Raw genomic sequence first — 13,748 nt, 5'->3', positions numbered from 1 at the left:
GTGAATGCTGCGGAAAAACTTGTGATAGTAAGAGTGTAAACGCAATAGGAATAACTGCAGCAATGGTTATTACTTATGACAAGGAGGTTATGTTGTGCAATGTGTTTGTTTATCTGCCAGAACACACACATCTATTCCCACGAATGCACACAGCCTTGGCCGAGGTCTGCTCTCTGAGTGTCCTTCTACTTTCCATTAACAGGATATATTTATTATATGGTATGTTATTACCTTCAGAAAACGAGCCACACTATATATTATGCAAATAAACATGGTAATGTATTATATATGTTGTTAACTGTAAGTGTATTTCAAATGTCTCTGCTAAATTATATTTTTAGAGTCATGCATGCACGGGTATTTTTTGAAAATGGGTTTCTAAATCATTAGAAAACACAAAAATGGTTTATACTTAAATCACACTGGACCATGAGCAGCTAAACACTCAAACTGTGCCCTTCAGCATTCCTTTCTTCTTTAATACCAATACACCACTGCATATATTGTAGAACACATTTTTCACTTAACTTCCTATATTTATCAACAATATTTTTATTCTATTCAGTTTTGATTCATACAATTTCACACTTTTCCTTTAACTTTCGATTTTTAAATACATTTTTTTCAATTTTTTATTGTGAAATGGAGCAACTGTCACAAAAAAGGGATACATTTTTAAAAATTACAGGTTAAATATCATAAAAATGTATGTAACAAAATGTAATGCATGTATGTTGTAAAACAAATTGTTTTGCCTATTTGTACAGCAGCCATTTAAATATAAACATGCTAAATGATACTCCAATAGTACGACTGACAACATACAAATGCAAGGAGGTTGTTTAAATGTTCAAAACAAGACAAAGTAATAATTGTTAATATAAAGGTGTGTTACCTAGCTATGTTTAAACACACGTGTGTGTGTGTGTGTGTGTGTGTGTGTGTGTGTGTGTGTGTGTGTGTGTGTGTGTGTGTGTGTGTGTGTGCGGGGGGGGTCTCAGATGAGCTTTTTAGCCCCAGGGCCGTCCTGACAAATGTGCCACCTTTTACCGCTCCATTTCCTCTTCCTGCACATCTCCCCTCTGTGTCTTTACATTATTTACTGCTTCTCCATGGATGCTTTATTTACTGTCATGGGAAAGTTGAGCTAACTGCACTTACAAACTGAAAAATAAGCGCTTTAATAGACGCTCAAGACAATTTAAATATCTATAAGAGAATATTTTTTAGATGAAACTAGGTCTCTCACTATCCTTACTGTACATCTGTTTGACGATCTATGTCACAAACATAACTACGCCCAAAAGTATTACTCTTATATTAAGAGCATTTTAAACCACTGTGTGCTGGGACAGGAGGGCTTGTTGACGTTAGGGGATTATAAATTATATAATATACGTTTTATTGGCTTATTTTAACAACGTGATGTAAGGATTCTTTCCAATATTACTAGGTTAGCGAGGTTAGCAGATCTGTGATATCGGACTTACAAACACTGCAGTCTATGTGCAATGCCCAAGACCTAGAGAAAACCCTGTTCTTTATTCTGGAAAAATGTTAGTGACATATTTGTCTAAACGCAACAGTTAAATCAATAAGATAAGTAGTTCATGTTACTATAATGGCAAGTATAGATTTTCCCGAATACACTTTTTTGGTTTTAAAGCAATACAAATATCATAATGCTGTTTAGTCATACTGCTTTGAATCCTCTGCTGTGAATACATGCTATAGGTTGAATGTGTTATAATAATAGCTCCTGCACAAGTTTTTCTTGTAGTACTCTCTCCACTATTCACGGCTCTCAAGACTTCTGGACGGAGATGGTTGTTATGGAGTTGTACAAGGGGAAAATGGGCTTTACAAAGAGGCCTTCTACACGCTCGAACGCTCGACTCCATCAGACGCGTGTATAATTGAGTGTGTGCTACATTGCCGTGCACAGCTTTCAAGCCTCATCTTTTGAAACATGTAACGTGCAGAGAAGGACAGCTCGGAACCACCTCCACTCTGAAAAATGTCGAGCATGAAGGGTAAACAACATCTCCCAGAATATACTCCACCCATACGTCAAGAAATGTTTTTATCTGAGAAATATGTGTGTGGGCGAGTTCTGTGGAAAAGCCTAGCTCAAGGACTCTTTTTCAATTCCACATCTAAAGAGGAGATAACAAGCAACAAGAGAGGGGCTGATTGTGATTTGCATTGCAGCCGCGCTGTTACCAAACACCATGAACACAGTTCTCTAGAGAACAAACACTGTGGAGAGTGTTTTCCAAATCAAAGTTTTAATCTACAACTAGGTGAATAATCAAAACAGGTTCTTTTCGCCACTTTATAAAACTTGTTTTTCACAAAAGTGTTGACATCAGGCTGGAATCAGCTTTCTCAGTATTATCGAGATAGTGTCTTGATACCAAAAAGCTAAATATTGAGAGGATATAAGTTAGGGCTGTGCAATTAATCGTATTTTAATCGCAATTACGATTTTGGCCTGCCACAATTACGAAAACAACATAATCGAAAAAAACAATTATTTTGCTTTGCTAGGTTGTGACAGTGCACTGCAACATATTTGATCTAATTTATTTTGGTCTCATTTATTTGTATTTATATATGTTTAGTAGCTTGGGGAAGTGCGCTCCAAAATATTTGTTGATCTTGTTTATTGGTATTTATTATTTTGATATTATTTATTTAAATGTATAATTTATTTTATTTATTTTTGTATTGGTTTTTCAGTTGAATTATACGTTCAGGGTAATCAACAGTTAAAAAGTTACTGTTCAAATTATTATTTGTATTTGTTTTAAAGTTCAATAAATGGATTTTTTCAAAATCAATGAATAATCGTATTTAATAATCGTGATATCAATTATTGACCCAAATAATCGTGATTATGATTTTTGCCATAATCGCACAGCCCTAATATAAGTGCTGAAGCATGGGAATTGTTTGGTGACCAGGGAAAGCAAAGTGCATTATTTCAGCGTACAAGAGTACAGATATTTGTCAGCAGCATGAGGGCCAATACAGCCCTCTTAAGGCCAAAATGGCTGCAGTTCCACTTCCTTTTTCTTTCATCTTCTAACCAACTTATTACAATGGAGTATTTTTCCCTGATCATGCTGCTGATTTAATTGCTGAACAATTTAATCAGCAGCATGTTCCCTGATCGTGCTGCGTTAGCTCTTTGTGAAACAATAAGGTGAACTGATTAAACACTCTAATAAAAAGACATTAAGAGGACTGAGCTATTTCTGAAATATTGTGTATAATACAAAAGAAACAATACCTGTAGCTCTGGCTGAAGTTGGACCATAGCATTAAATGTGTTGCTTTGAACAACGATAACAGTTCCTTTTTTCTATTGAACTCACAATGGTGGGTGAAGGTAATGTAGCATACAGTAAGATAATTTCTCCAGTCTTTAACACTGGGGAAGTAACTCAGTCTCAATGCTTCCTAATCCCATTCATTGCTACAATCTAATATCATGACATTTATATAAAGATACTTTTATTTATTTTTTAAAACATATTCAGAAAACCATTGACCTCCAGGCGAGAGAAAAGGAAGTGATACAATTTTGAGTCATATCACTGTTTTAGGATTTGAAATTACGGGTCATGACCAGTGGCGTTTTTATATGTACAAAAGTGGTGGGGCACAAAAAACGTAGATGTCTATATATAAGCTTCTGCAGTGACGTGCAGTGAGGTTCATGGCTGGTGAGGCACTGGCACTGACTCTTCAGGTTTACAAATATTATATTTTGACCTAAACCAAAATATAATATTATTTTCAAAAGCTTTTTTTGTCTGATGCTTCGATTAATTTTAAACAGACAGTTCAACAAAAGGATACCCAAAAAATGTCATTTTATCATTTAAATATTGAATTGTTCTCTCTTAGTAAGATCCCATTTTCAATAAAATGGCGGTCTTACCTTGACTTGAAGATGAAGTCCATTTTCCTATCCTTCTGGACAAACATTTCTATTACTTTTTTGTAAAAGTCCTCCTTATGTTCTTGTAGTTTCAAAAGTCTATCATAAATCTAATCCATAGATTTATGATAAAAAAATTATATAAGTAGGGTAGACATGTGGATGTTATCCGGCTAATCAAAACGTGCATTTATCTAACAGGTACGTTTCCCACAGATCTTATTTCGAGCTATTTTCTAAAATCCTCTGGAGAAATCTCATTGCTTTTTTTGTGCTTACTTCCTGGTTTTAGGACGCGCCACTGCAGCTCTCTCGTCTCCTCTTCACACAGCACACTTTTCGCGGCACACGTACTTACAGCCAATCAGCTCTGAATGATTTGAGATGACGTATGGTGGGGATGGTAGCTCCATGCCCCTCTGGTCATTATTTTTTTGCCACACACATTTCATTACAAAATACTCTGAGCATGCGCAGTGAAGTTTTTACAGTCACCGTTGACTTCACAGCGAGAGGAAGGGGCATAATCAGGTTTTGTCCCACATGGCTCTAAACAGCTCAATAGGCACACACTGTGACTGTAGACACATTAATTAGAAGAACACAGACTAAAACAGCAATGTACAGACGAATCAGATGATTAAACATGATCTTAAAATATATTTTATATATTTTTTTTTTTTTTTTTTTGCATTTTTGTAATCATTATTTGTAATACTTTCTGCTGACACTAGGTGGGGCTGTGCCCCACCTGCCCCTAATGACCAGTCGCCACTGGTCATGACACAGTTTTAGGACTCATAAAGCTAACTCATATTAGGGTTTTAGGACTCATAATGCTGAGTCATGTCAGGGTTTTAGGACTCATAATGCTGAGTCATGTCAGGGTTTTAGGACTCATAATGCCAAGTCATGTCAGGGTTTTAGGACTCATAATGCTGAGTCATGTCAGGGTTTACAGTCATTCCTGCAGCCCTCTATTGGCTCACGCCCTTACACTGAATTTACTGCGAGTGTTGAGTCCCTAAAGGCTCAGCCTTGTTCATGATACAGTATGCTTTTTACATATAAGCAATATGGCCTGTCTGCTTACACAATATGACACACGATAAAAACCTAATGACCTGACATCAGACAGGAATAATGAGTCTCTGCAGACCTTTGCTCGATGGTGACTTCCTCATGGGAGAGCACACAAAGATTACAATGATTATAAATTGTAGCGATTTAATGCTACAAAACACATTTTGCTCTATTGTTCCCGATTTAAATATTGTTTTGCCCCGGGGGTACAGCAGATTATGCTAAAGTAATTGTTTGAAGTCTGATACCAACACGAAAAAGGATTAGAGAGACAAATGTACCGGATTTTAGCCAGCTTGAACTCAGTTAACAGTTTATTTTCTGAGCTAATAAAATGTTACATCTTCCCATATGAAATGTTGCCAAATGCAATATTCCTCTTCAAACTGGATTAGTAACCAAATACTTAAACTTCAATTCAAGAAAACTCAAAGTGTTGGTAAATTCAGTGACTATTTGCACCTGTATCTACAATTAGCACTGCTAATACAACTGATTGTTGTTAGCTTCTGTCATTAGTTTAACCCTTTGTCTCCCATTTAATCAGAGAGATATAAGAGTCTGTCAAAAATAATATTGCAGGTAATTGGTTTTAGAAAAGTAATATACCTCATTTCTACTTAGTGACTGCGCTTCCTGTCTATCAATTTGAGCAGCTAATTACTCATTCATTAAAAACAAATGAAAATGGTAAAGAAAAACACTGCATGACCTTAGCTCTTAATAAATCATGAGGACATGTCATTCAAGAAGACAGTATTTTGCACATACAGAGGAACAACATGTGTCACTGCATGTTTACTACTGCTTACATCAGGCTCAGTAAATCATTATCATGTAGCGGGCTAAAGTCCCCTTGTGACTCAGCAAACAAGCCGTAAAACGTTTGAAATTTCACATGAAGTGAACTATAGACAGAATAGCATTTAAGAACAAATCCTTCATTTCCTTCTCAGCTTTTCTTATTTGATTTTGAACAGCTGTCAGCCTGGAGATGAGTTTATGAAATGGTCTGAAATAAGATAAGCACTTTTCAAAGCTCTCCATTTGATCCGTTACAGACAGACAGGCAGGCAGAGAGGAATGGAAGGAGACACACAGCGAGCCTCAGGAGTCCAGAGCGAGCTAAACAACAACAACAGGAAGCTAACATAACATGTGTCCTGCTGTAGAAAACAGAAACAACCTACCTCTGAGCTGTTAGCTCCTCACCCATCAGAACATCTCAGGGCCTGAAGACGAGCAGTTAAACACACACATCTCCTTCTCTTTCTCTCACACACTCCCTGCCTCTATCCTCTTTCACCTGGAGTCATAAAGTATGCAAACGACCTGCGTGTCGTGGTGACTGTAGCCACAGTGACGCGGCAGCAGGTAGCACACTGGTGGAGGAGATGCTCCCTGAAGCTTCGCCCTGCAGGACACACTTCCAGTCTGACTCTTGGAGCGTCGGCCTACATCACTTTACATGTTTCTGTATTCATGCTTCGCGCACAATTGTCCTGTGGGTTCTGTCGCCGTGAACTTTGAAATGTAGTCACCTGTTGTCTCAGCTTAAATTAATCATGAGCTAATTAGACTTAAAGCACATTATTTTTCTTAGTTAGTGAAGTGTCAGTTAAAGAGGTCAGAGCCAAAATGGGATGTCAATTTATTCACTGAAAGACATATTTGCAACATTCTTCCACAATTCTAATAAAAATGAAAATATTTTTGATAGCCAGCTAATCTTAAAAGTACTTGTTGTGCCTGGATGCCTACATCATATTAAAGACATTTAAAGGTCTTTGAGAAACTGGGATAGACGTTTTTTACAATATTCTGACATTTTATTTACCAAGCTGTTAAAAGGAGCCCTAATTTAATGCCAATGTTCATATTGAGATTCAGATTCAACTTTATTGTCATTACATAGGACAAGTGCTAGTGACAATGTTCAGGTTCATATTAGCATTTTGTTCTTCTGCTGTGACATGTTTCCATGCTTTAATGTTCAAAAAGGCTCAGGTTGTGCTGGAGCACCTCTTTTCACCCTCTGTCTGAAACCAGAGCCCAGTCTGCTCTGATTGGTTAGCTGGCCGGCTCTGTTGGGATTGGTGAACTGCTGAGAGATGTCCCTCCCCTTAGCCTACAGTATCACGTGAAAAGTGTTGGAGCGCTAGCCAATACAAGCGCAAGTGTTAAATATTCATGTCACTTTAACTTTGAGTACAATGGAGGTTTTTCAGGGGGAGGGGGAGAAACTCCCTCTGGAGGGAACTTTGGCCCCTGCAGACCATTAACATACACAAAAACCCTATAGAAAGCTACAGGGAGGAGAGCACCACATACAGAAGAATGTTTGATGTTTTATACAAAAAGCTGTTAATGAATTTACAAAATTGAAAGTAGATGAATTGATAATAGCAACATGTTTGGAATCAGCAACACTCTAAAACTGTTGTGGATGATGTTGATGATGAACTGAATGTGTTACATGTGGGGCAGCTAATGCAGGGACTGTATTGTTTTATAGCGACTATATAATTTGGTAACAAGGGGGCAAAGAGTTTATTATTCTAGGTAATAAAGAATAATACCAACGCGGCACTGGGAGGACATTATTATGTAGATGAGATCGATGTTTGAACAGGGAATACACAGGGAAGCCTCACACTGGATTATACTGGATTCTGGAAATATGTCACATATTTATCTCTCAGACCAAAGGGAAAGGAGGGCTAACAATTGCAATTCAATATATAAGCTTCCTGTAATTAATGTTAAGTAAGCATTGAATAAACATATTGTGTTAATGCTTAGTAAGCTAATAATATTTGATTTAATCTCAAAACAGAATTATTTTATGTTTAGAGGGCATTTCTATTCATTGTCATCTAGCCTTGTTGTCAGTGTTTTGATGAAAAAAAACCTTTATCATGTCAACTGTTCATTTCAATGGAAATTAAAAACAGTTTGGACAGTTACTGAATTATTAGAGATTAGAGATTGTAACACTAGCCAGATGATTAAATAATTAACATAACAATAAAGTTTAGTCTGCCAATGAAGAACTGGGAGTATTTGTCTCCACTCTCCATGTTCTTACAAACTTGCCAAAACCTTTCTGACTGAGGCTTGTTCATGAAATGCAGGTCCACAGTCAATTATTCACAAACACACACTCTTACACACTGGTGGGGCCCAGTTGAAGCCTCCACTGCCCAGAAGTAATTGCTCAGATTAATGAAGTGCTGCAGAGAAGGTGCCAGCGAGCCAGAGCACCTGCTGCGTTCCCCTGGTCACTCAACCTGTGTCAGTCTAACACACTAATGAAAAAACAAAGGCAAATTCGCAACAGAAATACCTGGTGATTTGTTTCTGTGCATAACCAAGGAACAAATGGGATAGGAGCATAATCTGAACCATGAAAAAACCAACAGAGGGACACAAACTGAAGAGCTGTACTGTGGAGTAAAGTAACGTAAAACCAAGTAAAGTTAATTAAAGTAATATAACATAAAGTAGCGTAAATTAGATAAAGTTACGCAATGTAATTTAAAGAACATAAAGTTAGGTAAAATAAAGTGAAGTAGAGTAACATTATGTAATTTAATTTACGGAATATTTAAGTAGGATAAAGTAAAGTAACCCAAATATAACTAAAGATGAGTTAAGTAGCACAAAGTCATATAAAGTAACGTAGAGAACGAGAGGCACCACCACATGATGTAACTGAAAGATAAGTAAATATGAGTAAAGTCATATAAAGTAACGTAGAGAACGAGAGGCACCACCACATGATGTAACTGAAAGATAAGTAAATATGAGTAAAGTAACGTAAAGTAACGTAGAGAACGAGAGGCACCACCACGCGATGTAACCGAAAGATAAGTAAATATGAGTAAAGTAATGTAAAGTAACGTAGAGAACGAGAGGCACCACAACATGATGTAACTGAAAGATAAGTAAATATGAGTAAAGTCATATAAAGTAACGTAGAGAACGAGAGGTACCACCACGTGATGTAACTGAAAGATAAGTAAATATGAGTAAAGTAATGTAAAGTAACGTAGAGAACGAGAGGCACCACCACGTGATGTAACCGAAAGATAAGTAAATATGAGTAAAGTAATGTAAAGTAACGTAGAGAACGAGAGGTACCACCACATGATGTAACTGAAAGATAAGTAAATATGAGTAAAGTAATGTAAAGTAACGTAGAGAACGAGAGGTACCACCACATGATGTAACCGAAAGATAAGTAAATATGAGTAAAGTAATGTAAAGTAACGTAGAGAACGAGAGGTACCACCACGCGATGTAACCGAAAGATAAGTAAATATGAGTAAAGTAATGTAAAGTAACGTAGAGAACGAGAGGCACAACCACATGATGTAACCGAAAGATAAGTAAATATGAGTAAAGTAACGTAGAGAACGAGAGGCACCACCACATGATGTAACTGAAAGATAAGTAAATATGAGTAAAGTAACGTAAAGTAACGTAGAGAACGAGAGGCACCACCACATGATGTAACCGAAAGATAAGTAAATAGTAAAGTAACGTAAAGTAACGTAGAGAACGAGAGGCACCACCACATGATGTAACCAAAAGATAAGTAAATAGTAAAGTAACGTAAAGTAACGTAGAGAACGAGAGGCACCACCACATGATGTAACTGAAAGATAAGTAAATATGAGTAAAGTAACGTAAAGTAACATAGAGAACGAGAGGCACCACCACATGATGTAACCGAAAGATAAGTAAATAGTAAAGTCATATAAAGTAACGTAGAGAACGAGAGGCACCACCACATGATGTAACCGAAAGATAATTAAATATGAGTAAAGTAATGTAAAGTAACGTAGAGAACGAGAGGCACCACCACATGATGTAACCGAAAGATAATTAAATATGAGTAAAGTAATGTAAAGTAACGTAGAGAACGAGAGGCACCACCACATGATGTAACCGAAAGATAATTAAATATGAGTAAAGTAATGTAAAGTAACGTAGAGAACGAGAGGCACCCCCACATGATGTAACTGAAAGATAAGTAAATAGTAAAGTAATGTAAAGTAACGTAGAGAACGAGAGGCACCACCACATGATGTAACCGAAAGATAAGTAAATATGAGTAACGTAAAGTAACGTAGAGAACGAGAGGCACCACCACATGATGTAACTGAAAGATAAGTAAATATGAGTAATGTAAAGTAACGTAGAGAACGAGAGGCATCACCACATGATGTAACCGAAAGATAAGTAAATATGAGTAAAGTCATGTAAAGTAACGTAGAGAACGAGAGGCACCACCACATGATGTAACCGAAAGATAAGTAAATATGAGTAAAGTAACGTAAAGTAACGTAGAGAACGAGAGGCACCACCACATGATGTAACCGAAAGATAAGTAAATATGAGTAAAGTAACGTAAAGTAACGTAGAGAACGAGAGGCACCACCATGTGATGTAACCGAAAGATAAGTAAATAGTAAAGTAACGTAAAGTAACGTAGAGAACGAGAGGCACCACCACATGATGTAACCGAAAGATAAGTAAATATGAGTAAAGTAACGTAAAGTAACGTAGAGAACGAGAGGCACCACCACATGATGTAACCGAAAGATAAGTAAATAGTAAAGTAACGTAAAGTAACGTAGAGAACGAGAGGCACCACCACCTGATGTAACTGAAAGATAAGTAAATATGAGTAAAGTAACGTAAAGTAACATAGAGAACGAGAGGTACCACCACGTGATGTAACCGAAAGATAAGTAAATATGAGTAAAGTAATGTAAAGTAACGTAGAGAACGAGAGGCACCACCACATGATGTAACCGAAAGATAAGTAAATATGAGTAAAGTAACGTAAAGTAACATAGAGAACGAGAGGTACCACCACATGATGTAACTGAAAGATAAGTAAATATCAGTAAAGTAACGTAAAGTAACGGAGAGAAGGAGAGGCACCACCACATGATGTAACCGAAAGATAAGTAAATAGTAAAGTAACGTAAAGTAACGTAGAGAACGAGAGGCACCACCACATGATGTAACTGAAAGATAAGTAAATATGAGTAAAGTAACGTAAAGTAACATAGAGAACGAGAGGTACCACCACATGATGTAACTGAAAGATAAGTAAATATGAGTAAAGTAACGTAAAGTAACGGAGAGAAGGAGAGGCACCACCACATGATGTAACTGAAAGATAAGTAAATATGAGTAAAGTAAAGTAACGTAGAGAACGAGAGGCACCACCACATGATGTAACCGAAAGATAAGTAAATAGTAAAGTAATGTAAAGTAACGTAGAGAACGAGAGGCACCCCCACATGATGTAACTGAAAGATAAGTAAATAGTAAAGTCATATAAAGTAACGTAGAGAACGAGAGGCACCACCATGTGATGTAACCGAAAGATAAGTAAATAGTAAAGTAATGTAAAGTAACGTAGAGAACGAGAGGCATCACCACATGATGTAACCGAAAGATAAGTAAATAGTAAAGTCATATAAAGTAACGTAGAGAACGAGAGGCACCACCACGTGATGTAACCGAAAGATAATTAAATATGAGTAAAGTAATGTAAAGTAACGTAGAGAACGAGAGGCACCACCACATGATGTAACCGAAAGATAATTAAATATGAGTAAAGTAATGTAAAGTAACGTAGAGAACGAGAGGCACCCCCACATGATGTAACTGAAAGATAAGTAAATAGTAAAGTAATGTAAAGTAACGTAGAGAACGAGAGGCACCCCCACGTGATGTAACCGAAAGATAAGTAAATAGTAAAGTCATATAAAGTAACGTAGAGAACGAGAGGCACCACCACATGATGTAACCGAAAGATAAGTAAATAGTAAAGTAATGTAAAGTAACGTAGAGAACGAGAGGCACCACCACATGATGTAACCGAAAGATAAGTAAATAGTAAAGTAATGTAAAGTAACGTAGAGAACGAGAGGCACCACCACATGATGTAACTGAAAGATAAGTAAATAGTAAAGTAATGTAAAGTAACGTAGAGAACGAGAGGCACCACCACATGATGTAACCGAAAGATAAGTAAATAGTAAAGTAATGTAAAGTAACGTAGAGAACGAGAGGCACCCCCACGTGATGTAACCGAAAGATAAGTAAATAGTAAAGTAATGTAAAGTAACGTAGAGAACGAGAGGCACCACCACATGATGTAACTGAAAGATAAGTAAATATGAGTAAAGTAATGTAAAGTAACGTAGAGAACGAGAGGCACCACCACATGATGTAACTGAAAGATAAGTAAATAGTAAAGTAATGTAAAGTAACGTAGAGAACGAGAGGCACCACCACATGATGTAACCGAAAGATAAGTAAATAGTAAAGTAATGTAAAGTAACGTAGAGAACGAGAGGCACCACCACATGATGTAACTGAAAGATAAGTAAATAGTAAAGTAATGTAAAGTAACGTAGAGAACGAGAGGCACCACCACATGATGTAACTGAAAGATAAGTAAATAGTAAAGTAATGTAAAGTAACGTAGAGAACGAGAGGCACCACCACATGATGTAACCGAAAGATAAGTAAATAGTAAAGTAATGTAAAGTAACGTAGAGAACGAGAGGCACCACCACATGATGTAACTGAAAGATAAGTAAATAGTAAAGTAATGTAAAGTAACGTAGAGAACGAGAGGCACCACCACATGATGTAACCGAAAGATAAGTAAATAGTAAAGTAATGTAAAGTAACGTAGAGAACGAGAGGCACCCCCACGTGATGTAACCGAAAGATAAGTAAATATGAGTAAAGTAATGTAAAGTAACGTAGAGAACGAGAGGCACCACCACATGATGTAACCGAAAGATAAGTAAATAGTAAAGTAATGTAAAGTAACGTAGAGAACGAGAGGCACCCCCACGTGATGTAACCGAAAGATAAGTAAATATGAGTAAAGTAATGTAAAGTAACGTAGAGAACGAGAGGCACCCACCACATGATGTAACCGAAAGATAAGTAAATAGTAAAGTAATGTAAAGTAACGTAGAGAACGAGAGGCACCACCACATGATGTAACCGAAAGATAAGTAAATAGTAAAGTAATGTAAAGTAACGTAGAGAACGAGAGGCACCACCACATGATGTAACTGAAAGATAAGTAAATAGTAAAGTAATGTAAAGTAACGTAGAGAACGAGAGGCACCACCACATGATGTAACCGAAAGATAAGTAAATAGTAAAGTAATGTAAAGTAACGTAGAGAACGAGAGGCACCCCCACGTGATGTAACCGAAAGATAAGTAAATAGTAAAGTAATGTAAAGTAACGTAGAGAACGAGAGGCACCACCACATGATGTAACTGAAAGATAAGTAAATATGAGTAAAGTAATGTAAAGTAACGTAGAGAACGAGAGGCACCACCACATGATGTAACTGAAAGATAAGTAAATAGTAAAGTAATGTAAAGTAACGTAGAGAACGAGAGGCACCACCACATGATGTAACCGAAAGATAAGTAAATAGTAAAGTAATGTAAAGTAACGTAGAGAACGAGAGGCACCACCACATGATGTAACTGAAAGATAAGTAAATAGTAAAGTAATGTAAAGTAACGTAGAGAACGAGAGGCACCACCACATGATGTAACTGAAAGATAAGTAAATAGTAAAGTAATGTAAAGTAACGTAGAGAACGAGAGGCACCACCACATGATGTAACCGAAAGATAAGTAAATAGTAAAGT

At 36.8% G+C, this 13,748-nt stretch overlaps 1 protein-coding gene across 1 annotated transcript in view; it reads right to left on the bottom strand.

Annotated features, from left to right (window-relative positions):
• LOC117487904 (phospholipid-transporting ATPase ABCA1-like) overlaps positions 1–6,328 on the bottom strand; it is a 129,215-nt gene extending 122,887 nt beyond the window's left edge. Inside the window, exon 1 of the mRNA XM_034136666.1 lies at positions 6,223–6,328. The gene's annotated coding sequence lies outside the window, so the exon portion shown is untranslated. The remainder of the gene's footprint in view (positions 1–6,222) is intronic.
• Positions 6,329–13,748: the final 7,420 nt, after the last annotated feature.

This window comes from Trematomus bernacchii, unplaced genomic scaffold (assembly GCF_902827165.1).
Source record: "Trematomus bernacchii unplaced genomic scaffold, fTreBer1.1, whole genome shotgun sequence".
In the NCBI taxonomy this organism is placed as follows: Eukaryota; Metazoa; Chordata; class Actinopteri; order Perciformes; family Nototheniidae; genus Trematomus; species Trematomus bernacchii.
The sequence above is the reverse complement of the archived record's forward strand: the minus strand, read 5'-3'. Positions and strand labels throughout refer to the sequence as shown.